At 46.5% G+C, this 11212-nt stretch overlaps 1 pseudogene; it reads right to left on the bottom strand.

Moving 5' to 3' along the window:
* Window positions 1–851: 851 nt before the first annotated feature.
* LOC126250415 (5S ribosomal RNA) lies at window positions 852–969 on the bottom strand (annotated as a pseudogene).
* Between the last annotated feature and the right edge of the window lie 10243 nt (window positions 970–11212).

Here is an 11212-nt window from a genome sequence, read left to right as displayed (position 1 = left end):
GCAACAGTGTCCCTAATTTGCTGGGAAGTGGCGGTGCGGTCCCCTACGGCACTGCGTAGGATCCTACGGTCTTGGCGTGCATCCGTGCGTCGCTGCGGTCCGGTCCCAGGTCGACGGGCACGTGCACCTTCCGCCGACCACTGGCGACAACATCGATGTACTGTGTAGACCTCACGCCCCACGTGTTGAGCAATTCGGCGGTACGTCCACCCGGCCTCCCGCATGCCCACTATACGCCGTCGCTCAAAGTCCGTCAACTGCACATACGGTTCACGTCCACGCTGTCGCGGCATGCTACCAGTGTTAAAGACTGCGATGGAGCTCCGTATGCCACGGCAAACTGGCTGACACTGACGGCGGCGGTGCACAAATGCTGCGCAGCTAGCGCCATTCGACGGCCAACACCGCGGTTCCTGGTGTGTCCGCTGTGCCGTGCGTGTGATCATTGCTTGTACAGACCTCTCGCAGTGTCGGGAGCAAGTATGGTGGGTCTGACACCGGTGTCAATGTGTTCTTTTTTCCATTTCCAGGAGTGTAGTTCGGAAAACACAGACTGTGCTACATGTGTGATTGAAGGAAGTATAGTAATAAGAAATATAGGGCTTCATATAGGACCATTTCTAATGTAATTTCATACGCTTCTAAATTAGAGAAAGCACTCCGTCTTCAGGCCACAAGTGGCCCATCGGGACCATCCGACCGCCGTGTCAGTTGAGCATGCGGATAGGAGGGGCGTGTGGTCAGCACACCGCTCTCCCGGGCGTTACGATGGTTTTCTTTGACCGGAGCCGCTACTATTCGGTCGAGTAGCTCCTCAATTGGCATCACGAGGCTGAGTGCACCCCGAAAAATGGCAACAGCACATGGCGGCCCGGATGGGCACCCATCCAAGTGCCGGCCACGCCCGACAGCGCTTAACTTCGGTGATCTGACAGGAACCGGTGTATCCACAGCGGCAAGGCCGTTGCTTCTAAATTAGAGAAGTGAAACATAATACATCCACAGAAGACGTGGCTTACTAAACACTAGTCACTCCGATTCCTGAGTATTGCTAGGCAGTCTGAGACCCTTACAGGATAGGATTAATAGACAAGATAGAGAATATTGAACGCACAGTGGCGTATTTCGCCATATATTTGCTTGGTAAGAGAGTGAAAAAAAATAAAAAATAAAAAAACACCCACCTCCCGCGGTAGACACTGCATCATGGGCGACGATGCGGATCAAAAATGGTTCAAATGGCTCTGAGCACTATGGGACTTAACATCTATGGTCATCAGTCCCCTAGAACTTAGAACTACTTAAACCTAACTAAACTAAGGACATCACACAACACCCAGCCATCACGAGGCAAAGAAAATCCCTGACCCCGCCGGGAATCGAACCCGGGAACCCGGGCGTGGGAAGCGAGAACGCTATCGCACGACCACGAGATGCGGGCGATGCGGATCACGGAAAGGTTTATTGCCAAAATTCTGAGATCATAGTTCGAAGAAGAGTCGTATATCACATTACTTGCTCTCCGTATGTCTAGGAAAATGGCCACGAGAACAAAATCTGATAATGTAGAGCTCATACGGAGTGTAGCTCTTGCCGCACGCCATTTGCGAATGGAACAGAGGAGGGACAAAATGATAGTGGTACCAAAAGTGCCCTCCACCACACACCGTTACCTGGCTTGTAGAGTACAGACTTTTACATAGAAATCATAACAAAATCACGGCTTGTAAAGGAAATTTGACATTAGGTTCTAACATACTAAACTGCATGGCACAAGCAGATTATTAGGATTCCACGTAAGGTGTTCCAGTATCAACCCCAAGGAAGTGAGGTTTAGGAAGACCATATAGTTGATGGATTGAACATTTTGTGTAGCCGCAAGAAAGGAGATACTCATTATTGTTAAGATTCCATTCTCCTCAGTCAACCTAAGACGTAAGCGATTTTTACAATCAACGTAAATGTTTCTGCACATTTTTATTGATTCTTGACCAACGTTTTCTGATTTTTTTAAAGAAATTCACTCATCACTAAGAACGGAGCTGACTGGCACCTTGCGTAAAGTGTGCCTTGCTTGGTGACGCCTTCTAGTGTTATCGCTGTGTACCATGTGACTGCGTACACAGCAGTATTACTCTCTTAAATTCCAAGAAAAGTCAATGATCAAAAAATGGTTCAAATGGCTCTGACTGAGCACTATGGGACTTAACGTCTGAGATCATCAGTCCCCTAGAACTTAGATCTACTTAAATCTAACTAACCTAAAGACATCACACACATCCATGCCCGAGGCATGATTCGAACCTGCGACCGTAGCGGTAGCGCGGTTACAGACTGTAGCGCCTAGAACCGCTCGGCCACCCCGGCCGGCAGTCAATGATCATATTGATCATATTACATACACGACCAGAAACATTAAAGCACATGCAGAGGCTTACCGATAGCCGTTTTTACCACAAACTAATTCGTGAGTGGAAGAGTAACGGGGGGGGGGGGGGGGGCGGAAGAGGGGGGGGGGGGAGATTCCAGGATTGTGGATATAGGTGCAGGTGTAGATGTTGGAAAACTGCGAAACTTTAATCAAGGTAACGGATTTTACCTTACCCCTCACAAATTCCACTACAGGGAACGATAAACTGAACTGTTGTTCCCACATTACTTACCTTGTTGTCAGTATAATGTCAAATTCCATATAAGCTAGAAGGCAGTCGCATAGAGGCACGTGTCGCTATGATGAAGACACCAGACCCATTCTACACTGAAGCGACGAGGAAACTGGTATAGGCATGCGTATTCAAATACAGAGATATGAGCCGGCAGGTGTGGCCGAGCGTTCTAGGCGCTTCAGTCTGGAAACGTGCGACCGCTACGGTCGCAGGTTCGAATCCTGCCTCGGGCATGGATGTGTGTGATGTCCTTAGGTCAGTTAGGTTTAAGTAGTTCTCAGTTCTAGGGTACTGATGACCTCAGATGTTAAATCCCATAGTGCTCAGAGCCATTTGAACAAAGATATGTAAACAGGCAGAGTACGGCGCTGCGGTCGGTAACGCCTGTATAAGACTACAAGTGTCTGACGCAGTTGTTAGATCGGTTACTGCTGCTATCGTGGCAGGTTATCTAGATTTAATTGAGTTTGAACGTGGTGTTGGAGACGGCGTACAAGTGATGGGACACAACATCTCCGAGGTAGCGATGAAGTGCGGATTTTCCCTTACGACGATTTCGCGAGTGTACAGTGAATATCAGGAATCCGGTAAAACACAAAGTCTCCGACGTCGCTGTGGCCGGAAGAAGATCCTTCAAGAAAAGGACCAAAAACGACTGAAGAGAATCGTTCAACGTGACAGAAGTGCAACCATTCCTCAAATAGCTGCAGATTTCAATGCTGGGCCGTCAACAACTGTCAGCATGATAACCATTGAGTGAAAAATCATCGATATCGGCTCTGGGAGTCGAAGGCCCACTCGTCTACCCTTGATGACTGCGCAACACAAAGCTTTACGCCTCACCTGGGCCCGTCAACACCGACATTGGACTGTTGGTGACTGGAAACATGTTGCCTGATCGGACGAGTCTCATTTCAAATTGTATCAAGGGATGGAAGTGTACTCGTATGGAGACAACCTCATGAATCCATGCACCCTGCACGTTAGCAGGGGATTGTTCAAGCTGGAGGAGGCTCTGTAATGGTGTGGGCGTGTGCAATTGGAGTGATATGCGACCCCTGATAGGTGTAGATACGACTCTGACAGCTGACACGTACGTAAGCATCCTTTCTGATCACCTGCATCCATTCATGTCCATTGCGCATTCCGACGGACTTGGGCAATTCCAGCAGGACAAAGCGACATCCGCCGGCATGTGTGGCCGAGTGGTTCTAGGCGCTTCAGTCTGGAACCGCGCGACCGCTACGGCCACAGGTTCGAATCCTGCCTCGGGCATGGATGTGTGTGATGTCCTTAGGTTAGGTAGGTTTAAGTAGTTCTAAGTTCTAGGGGACTGATGACCATAGATGTTAAGTCCCATAGCGCTCAGAGCCATTTGAACCAATGCGACATCCTACATGCATGCTTGAGGTAGCTAAGCCTCTAGTTTGGGCTGTTGTATTTGAGCACGAGCGGCACCTGTGTGTGCAATGTCCTCAATACGTTGCAGTGTCTGTCGTGGTCAGAAGTCTCCTGTGTAGCTGTGAATGCATTATGTCGGAGCCTAGTGAATTCGAACGTGGCAAATTGTTGGTGCTCGTGTAAAACCTGGACTTCGGAGCACAGAAAGAAAGTCATTTGGTTGGACGAATCTTGTTGCACAGCTTGCAACTTCTGCCCGAGTTTACGTGCCATGAATGGAACATGGTAGGAATTCGGTGATGTTTTGGGCAGCCACATCGTGGTATTTCATGGACCTCATATTTGCACTGCAAGGGCGCAATACTGCCTAGGATTTTGTGACCATTTTAGCTGATCAGATCCATCTCATGGCAGAACGTTTGCTAGCGAGGTGCCAGGGTGGAGAATAGTTTGTACCTCTTTAATTCTGACGAATTCTGCATAAGAACTAGACATCCACTCGACCTCCTCCTTATCTACCACCTAATTAATTATGCGCACAACGGTAACGAAGGGAAATGATGGTGGGCCCTGCTAGTTGGTAAAATTAGGAGTGCACACTCACAATAATTTAATAAAAATCGTAATCTACCCACAGCAAACAAGAAGAGAACTCATAATAAACAACTGGAAATGGGATTCTGCATATATCTACGAAATGATATGCGGCTTAAATATTACAGTGAGATTTATTATACACCAGAACATAGATGTACATGATTATTGACACAAACAGTAGGTTAAAGGAAAGGGTATTCTGAACTATTATGCGAATAAGAGTTGGCTCGAGAACAAGGGCTCTACTCTCTGTGATGCAATAGCTTGACGATAATGATTGGAGGTCCTAATTAATCAAATATTACTCTCTCGACTATATTGCAGTATCGCGATTACCAGTGAGGGCTCACATGGGATCACATGGAGAAACAAGCAAAGTGGACTTGTGGTAAAGCGAGCGCGCGTGCTACTGAGAACTTCAGTATAAAATTGATAGGTCCTACAATGCCGGAGCCGCAGAATACTTTACCAATCCTTAAATTTGTAGCAGGTTGTCGGTAGGCAGCTTTCTGGTGATGTAGGCACCGACTTCTGGTGTGCAGCAACACTGTTTCAACCCCTGGCCTCGAAGGCTGTCCGAGAATTCTAAGTTCTGCCGAAAAAAGTGCGACTAAGTCGCAAGACCGTCCGACTCCGACGAAGATCAGATCCCGAATCCCCACTGCGCCTTCACAATGCAAAATCGAAGCCAACGTTGCTCAACTCCCTACTCTCCTTGAAAACTGCGAATCACCATTCAGTGCCGATTCCAAAATTCCCCCACACTGTCTCAGAACATCACTCGCACCAATAGCGACCGTTCCCTCCAATTTCGAGCAGGGCTTTATGACGTCAACTAGCTTCAGTTTAAGTTGATCAATCACGCCTGTGAGGGCACTGAACTTGCCGTTTGACCGGCTACGAAAACAACCTGCCTAGACCACAGGCCATCCGGCGCCAGACAGTCGCACCTAACAGGGCACGCTCCACAAGTATTCTCAGAATCAAGAGGACTATGCAGTCAGTCAGTGCCAGAAGTCTTCGTTCCGGACGCGCCGGAACGGTAAACACATAAACTGCGGCGACACTCAGATGTCTCACAGGTCGTTTCACCCTGCATACAATAGGCGAAACTCGACCGACGTCAGTCGTTCCGCCAGGTGCTTAAGCCCATTGTACGAACCCCTCAGAATTCGGGGAAGTGCAGCCCCCAACCGGAAATGCAGTGTGCCGCGTCCTCCGATGCTCGCCTCGCACAGGCCACACAGGGAAGTAACCCAACATGCATAGGAATTAAGTGAAAAGTATTTTTGAGCTCTCAGTACAAATACTCTCATTACAATAACCTTATTCGGTCTGTTACCACCGTGCAATGACAAATGTATATTGGCCACGACATCTTGGTAGATGACTGTTGCAGTGTCTGTGTGTTTATGGGTTGAATTTTTTCGTATGACTTGTCAAGCCAATGGCAGCACGGCATCAAAAAAAGTGGTTCAAATGGCTCTGAGCACTATGGGACTCAACTGCTGTGGTCATAAGTCCCCTAGAACTTAGAACTACTTAAACCTAACTAACCTAAGGACAGCACACAACACCCAGCCATCACGAGGCAGAGAAAATCCCTGACCCCGCCGGGAATCGAACCCGGGAACCCGGGCGTGGGAAGCGAGAACGCTACCGCACGACCACGAGCACGGCATCTCTTGCTGCAATTGTAACAAGTGTATCTAGCTGCTGAGGCAGGACTAGTGGTGGCATTGCGAAGCTTTTTCTACCTTAATCTGTCTAACAAGCCTTCATTATGCTTCGACATTCCAGATGATATATCATCACGCCACTCTGGTCTCATGCTAGCCCGTGCCTCCCATCTGCTTGTGTCGATTCCAAAGCTCTCCATATCTCGTTTACAGGAGTCCTTGAACCTCAATACAGGACGTCCCACAGGTCTTTTGGCTATAGAGATCTCTCCAAGCATCACCTCACGTGGTAATTTGTCAGGATCGATACGGTGGACGTGTCCCAGCCAGCGGAGTCGCCTCTGCTTCAAGATACCTGACATACTGTTGCAGTTAGTTTTAGATAGCACTGCTTCGTTGGTCACTCGGTCCTTCCACGTTACTCCGAGGATTGATCTCAGGCACCGCATGTGGAAAGAATTAAGGCGACGTTCTTGTTTGGCATAGGTAGTCCATGTTTCCGATGCATACAAAAGGATGCTGAGGACGCAACTTGCAATGACATAGAACATTAATAAAATTGATGAAAATGAGAGGCGACATGCAAAAGAGGGCATGGAACCTCTCATGCTCTCCAATGGTGATACTTTGTTCCAAGATACAGCTCGTATCGTACAGGACTGTTTTACGAGGAATGAGGATGACTAGTCGTATCTCCCAAGTCCACCAGAGTCACGAGATCTCAATATTATTGAAACTTTATGGAATGATAATTAAATGGACACCCTAGCTGCAAACAGGCGTTGATGTACTTCATTGGGGACATGTTGAAAATGTGTGTCCCGACCGGGACTCGAACCCGGGATCTCCTGCTTACATGGCAGACGCTCTATCCAACTGAGCGACCGCGGGCACAGAGGATAGTGCGTCTGCAGGGACTTATCCCTTGCACGCTCCCCGTGAGATCCACATTCCCAACATGTCCACACCACTACATTCGTAGTGCGCCTAATAGATGTTTGCCCATCATACTCAGTACTCGTGGCAGATTAATCTACCAAGTCCCGTACGAGTTCGGGCATAGCGTGGTCATCCACGGTAACTGTTCCTTCTGGAACAGATACTACCGTCATATATAGTTAAAAAATATGGCTTCCCGGCCATTGACCTTCTTGTGCGAACGCACACGCTATGCCCGAACTCGTACGGGACTTGGTAGATTAATCTGCCACGAGTACTGAGTATGATGGGCAAACATCTATTAGGCGCACTACGAATGTAGTGGTGTGGACATGTTGGGAATGTGGATCTCACGGGGAGCGTGCAAGGGATAAGTCCCTGCAGACGCAGGGGGGTGCCTGGCTCCTCCCCTGGCGGTGTCTGAGTTTCAACCGCCAACGATCTATTCTACTTCTGACCTCCGCGGATGGGAGAGCGCGTCGCAGATTGCGCGGATTTTATTTCTTTTTGCTTTTCCTTTTTCCTTTCTTTTTCTTTAACCAGAATTTATATTTCTTTTTCTTTTTCGCCGATGTGTTCCCATAATTTCATGATATTAGTGAATCTTACAAAAACACATGCAAATAAATAAATAACAACGCCTTCCACTACTGTTGATTCCTGTGTCTCCTATTTCCCTAAACACCACAGGCTCGGTGGTGGTGGGGGGGGACACTGTGGCCAGGCCTCAGGTTTCGACCCCTGCCCACTTTGCCCCCCGCGCCCCCACCGTCGCCTGTTGTTAAAATTAGAAAAAAAAAAAAAAAAAAAAAAAAAAAAAAAAAAAAGATGGATAGAGCGTCTGCCATGTAAGCAGGAGATCCCGTGTTCGAGTCCCGGTCGGGACACACATTTTCAACATGTCCCCAATGAAGTACATCAACGCCTGTTTGCAGCTAGGGTGTCCATTTAATTATCATTTCATTTCTAGCAAAGCTGCATGGTCATCCACGGTAACTGTTCCTTCTGGAACAGATAATACCGTCATATATAGTTGAAACTTTATGGTCTCCTTTAGAGAAGAGTGTTCATGATCGCTGTCCACCTCCATCATCTTTACCTGAAATGCCGCTATTTTTTAGGAAGAATGGTCTAAGATTCCCTTTGAAACCATACAGAATCTGTACGAGTATTTATCAACTACAAGACGACTGGAAATTCGTTTGTACGCCAACGGTTTTCCTGCAACGTATTGGGCACACTAATGTGTTGTATTTGTGGTGCTTCCATATTTTTGTCCATCGATCATGATACTTCATTTCATGCACGGAATGTTGAATGGGCTATGTAAATAGGGGTTTGCATTTTTAAACTGTCTGCTTATAGTACATTAGATAAATACCTGAGCAGCATAACCAACTCATCTTTGTCCAGACTACACGACAACTTGCCCTTTAGCATCGAGCGCAAAGTGTCCTGCGTCTTGTGTCCGATCGACCATTCGTCTTCAGCTTCGGCCACCTTCGGCCAAAAATCACACCTTCGGCCAAACCTTCGGCTTCGGCCAAAATATGCCGAAGTTTTGGCCGAAACCGAAGGTTTCTAGCAAGCGCCGAAATTGAACTAATTGTTAGAACAGCCTATGCGCGGTGAACACCCGACAATTAAACTGCAACAGTCGCGAAGCTAACACATACTTGGCGCGGACTGTAATACACTATGTTGCGTCGGTCGGCCGCCATCGCCAGTAAATACAAGTTCGTAAGAGAATTATTTACTTTGGTGTTTTATCATACGATTGCAAAAAGTTTTATCTGACCGAGTAGAGGAGAAGATTTAGTTTGTGAAAACACACACAGTTATATTTATCTACTCCAAATTGCACTTAACTGAACAATTGTTCAGCTCAGCGGGACAGATATATGCAGACAGGCGATCTAAATTGATTGATGAAAATGTGGACAAATTATTATGTTCAGTTTACAACATAAGACTGTTTAACTTTGATTGTTGATTCTTATTCAGTGATAGATATCAAAACGCAGATGGAAATTTGTAATTCATTTTGCTATTGTTGTGTGTTTTTCCGATTGTAATTGTTCAAGTACTTTTTTAAGTAAATAAATATTATAATTGACTTCATTTCAGAGTGTTGTTGTTTGGTAGATTTCAAGGTAATTTTAATCATCTCGTTAAATTGTTCACATTGTATTTTAAAAAATCATTATTTTATTCACATTTTGCCAATCTTGAAGAGTATTTCTTGGGGCTATTAAACCTTCGGCTTCGGCCAGAAATCGACCTTCGGTCGGACACGACCTGCGTCACATGGTAAATAAAATCAAACAAGACTTTGAATCATCAGTGGCACGTCTTTAAGTGTATGAAAGTACATTTAAGAAACGCTTTGTTGATGGATACCTTCAGTATATTGCTAAACTGTATTAATGGATAATAAGTAGTTTCCTGATGTCCAAGCACGTGGTATACGTCTCAGAACAACTCTATAGACTATGCCAGTAGCTCTCATACATGCCCTGTTTGAGGTAGATTCTTACCACCATCGTTATCCAACTGGGATACTGCTCCATCTCCAACGATCTCTGAATCGGCGAGACAATAAGTCATAATTGTCCACGTCTCACTAGCCAGCCTCTCACACTCTGCAAGCCTCTGTACGGCGCGTGGCTGAGAATACTTCCTACCGTTGCTAGAAACTCGCCTTCCTTCTCCACTCGTAAATACTGCGAGGGAAGAAATTAGTGCCTGCATGCAACTGTATGAGCTCCAATCTTCCTTATTCTGCCCTTGTTTTACCTCTGCGAGGTTCACGTTAGAGGTTGTAGAATCTTCCTGTGGTCCGTTGCGAATTCTGCTTCTGTAAACTTCCTCAATAGCATTTCGCGGAAAGATAGAATGCTTCCCACCAAATACCCCGACTAAGGTCACGGAGCTCTCTCGTACTTTCTGGACCCAGCTGTAACAAATGTAGAAGCACGCCTGTGACTTGCTTCAATATCGCCTTTTAATCGGCCTGCTGACGATCCCAAACGCTTAAGCTGTACCCACGAATCGGTAGCACAAGCTGCTTCTAATCAAATGGCTTGCCTATGGAATATCGTCGTTATTGTGCAACTGAATACGTGATTTCCTGTCAGAAAGGTCGCAGTTCGTAGTAATTGATGGAAAGTTATCGAATAAAATAGAAGTGCTGCCTGGCGTTCCCGAGGGAGTGTTACAGTTCCTGTGCTATTCCTAATCTATATAAACGGTCTAGGAGACAATATGAGCAGTCCTCTTAGCTTGTTTGTAGATTATTCTGTCGTTTGCCGGCCGGTGTGGCGGTACGGTTCTAGGCGCTACAGTCTGGAGCCAAGCGACCGCTACGGTGGCAGGTACGAATCCTGCCTCTGGTATGGATGTGTGTGATGTCCTTCGGTTAGTTAGGTTTGATTAGTTCTAAGTTCTAGGCGACTGATGACCTCAGAAGTTAAGTCGCATAGTGCTCAGAGCCATTCTGTCGTTCATCGTCTAATAAAATCATCATAAGAGCAAAACCAATTGCAAAATGATTTATACAAGATATCTATATTGTGCGAAAAGTGACAGTTGACTCTAAGCATTAAGCAGTGAGGTCATCCACACGAACACTAAACGGATTCCTTCAAGTTTCGGTTACACGACAAATCATGCGTTTTATGCACAGAACACTTCGAAGACGAAATAAATCTACCAAACAGCGTGCTGGCATTACGCTTGTCCGTCCTCTACTGGAGTACTGCTGCGCGGTATGGGGTCCTTACCAGATAGGTTCGACGGAGGACATCGAATAAGTTCAGATAAGGGCAATTCGTTTTGTAATATCGTGAAGAAGGGGCGGGAGTGTCACGGATATGAATCGAGATGGCAGTCATTGTAGGTATTAAAATCCATGGAGAAGAAATAAAAAAT

Source organism: Schistocerca nitens, chromosome 3 (assembly GCF_023898315.1).
Source record: "Schistocerca nitens isolate TAMUIC-IGC-003100 chromosome 3, iqSchNite1.1, whole genome shotgun sequence".
NCBI lineage: Eukaryota > Metazoa > Arthropoda > Insecta > Orthoptera > Acrididae > Schistocerca > Schistocerca nitens.
Note: the sequence above shows the minus strand (reverse complement) of the source record. Positions and strands in the feature narration are given on the sequence as shown.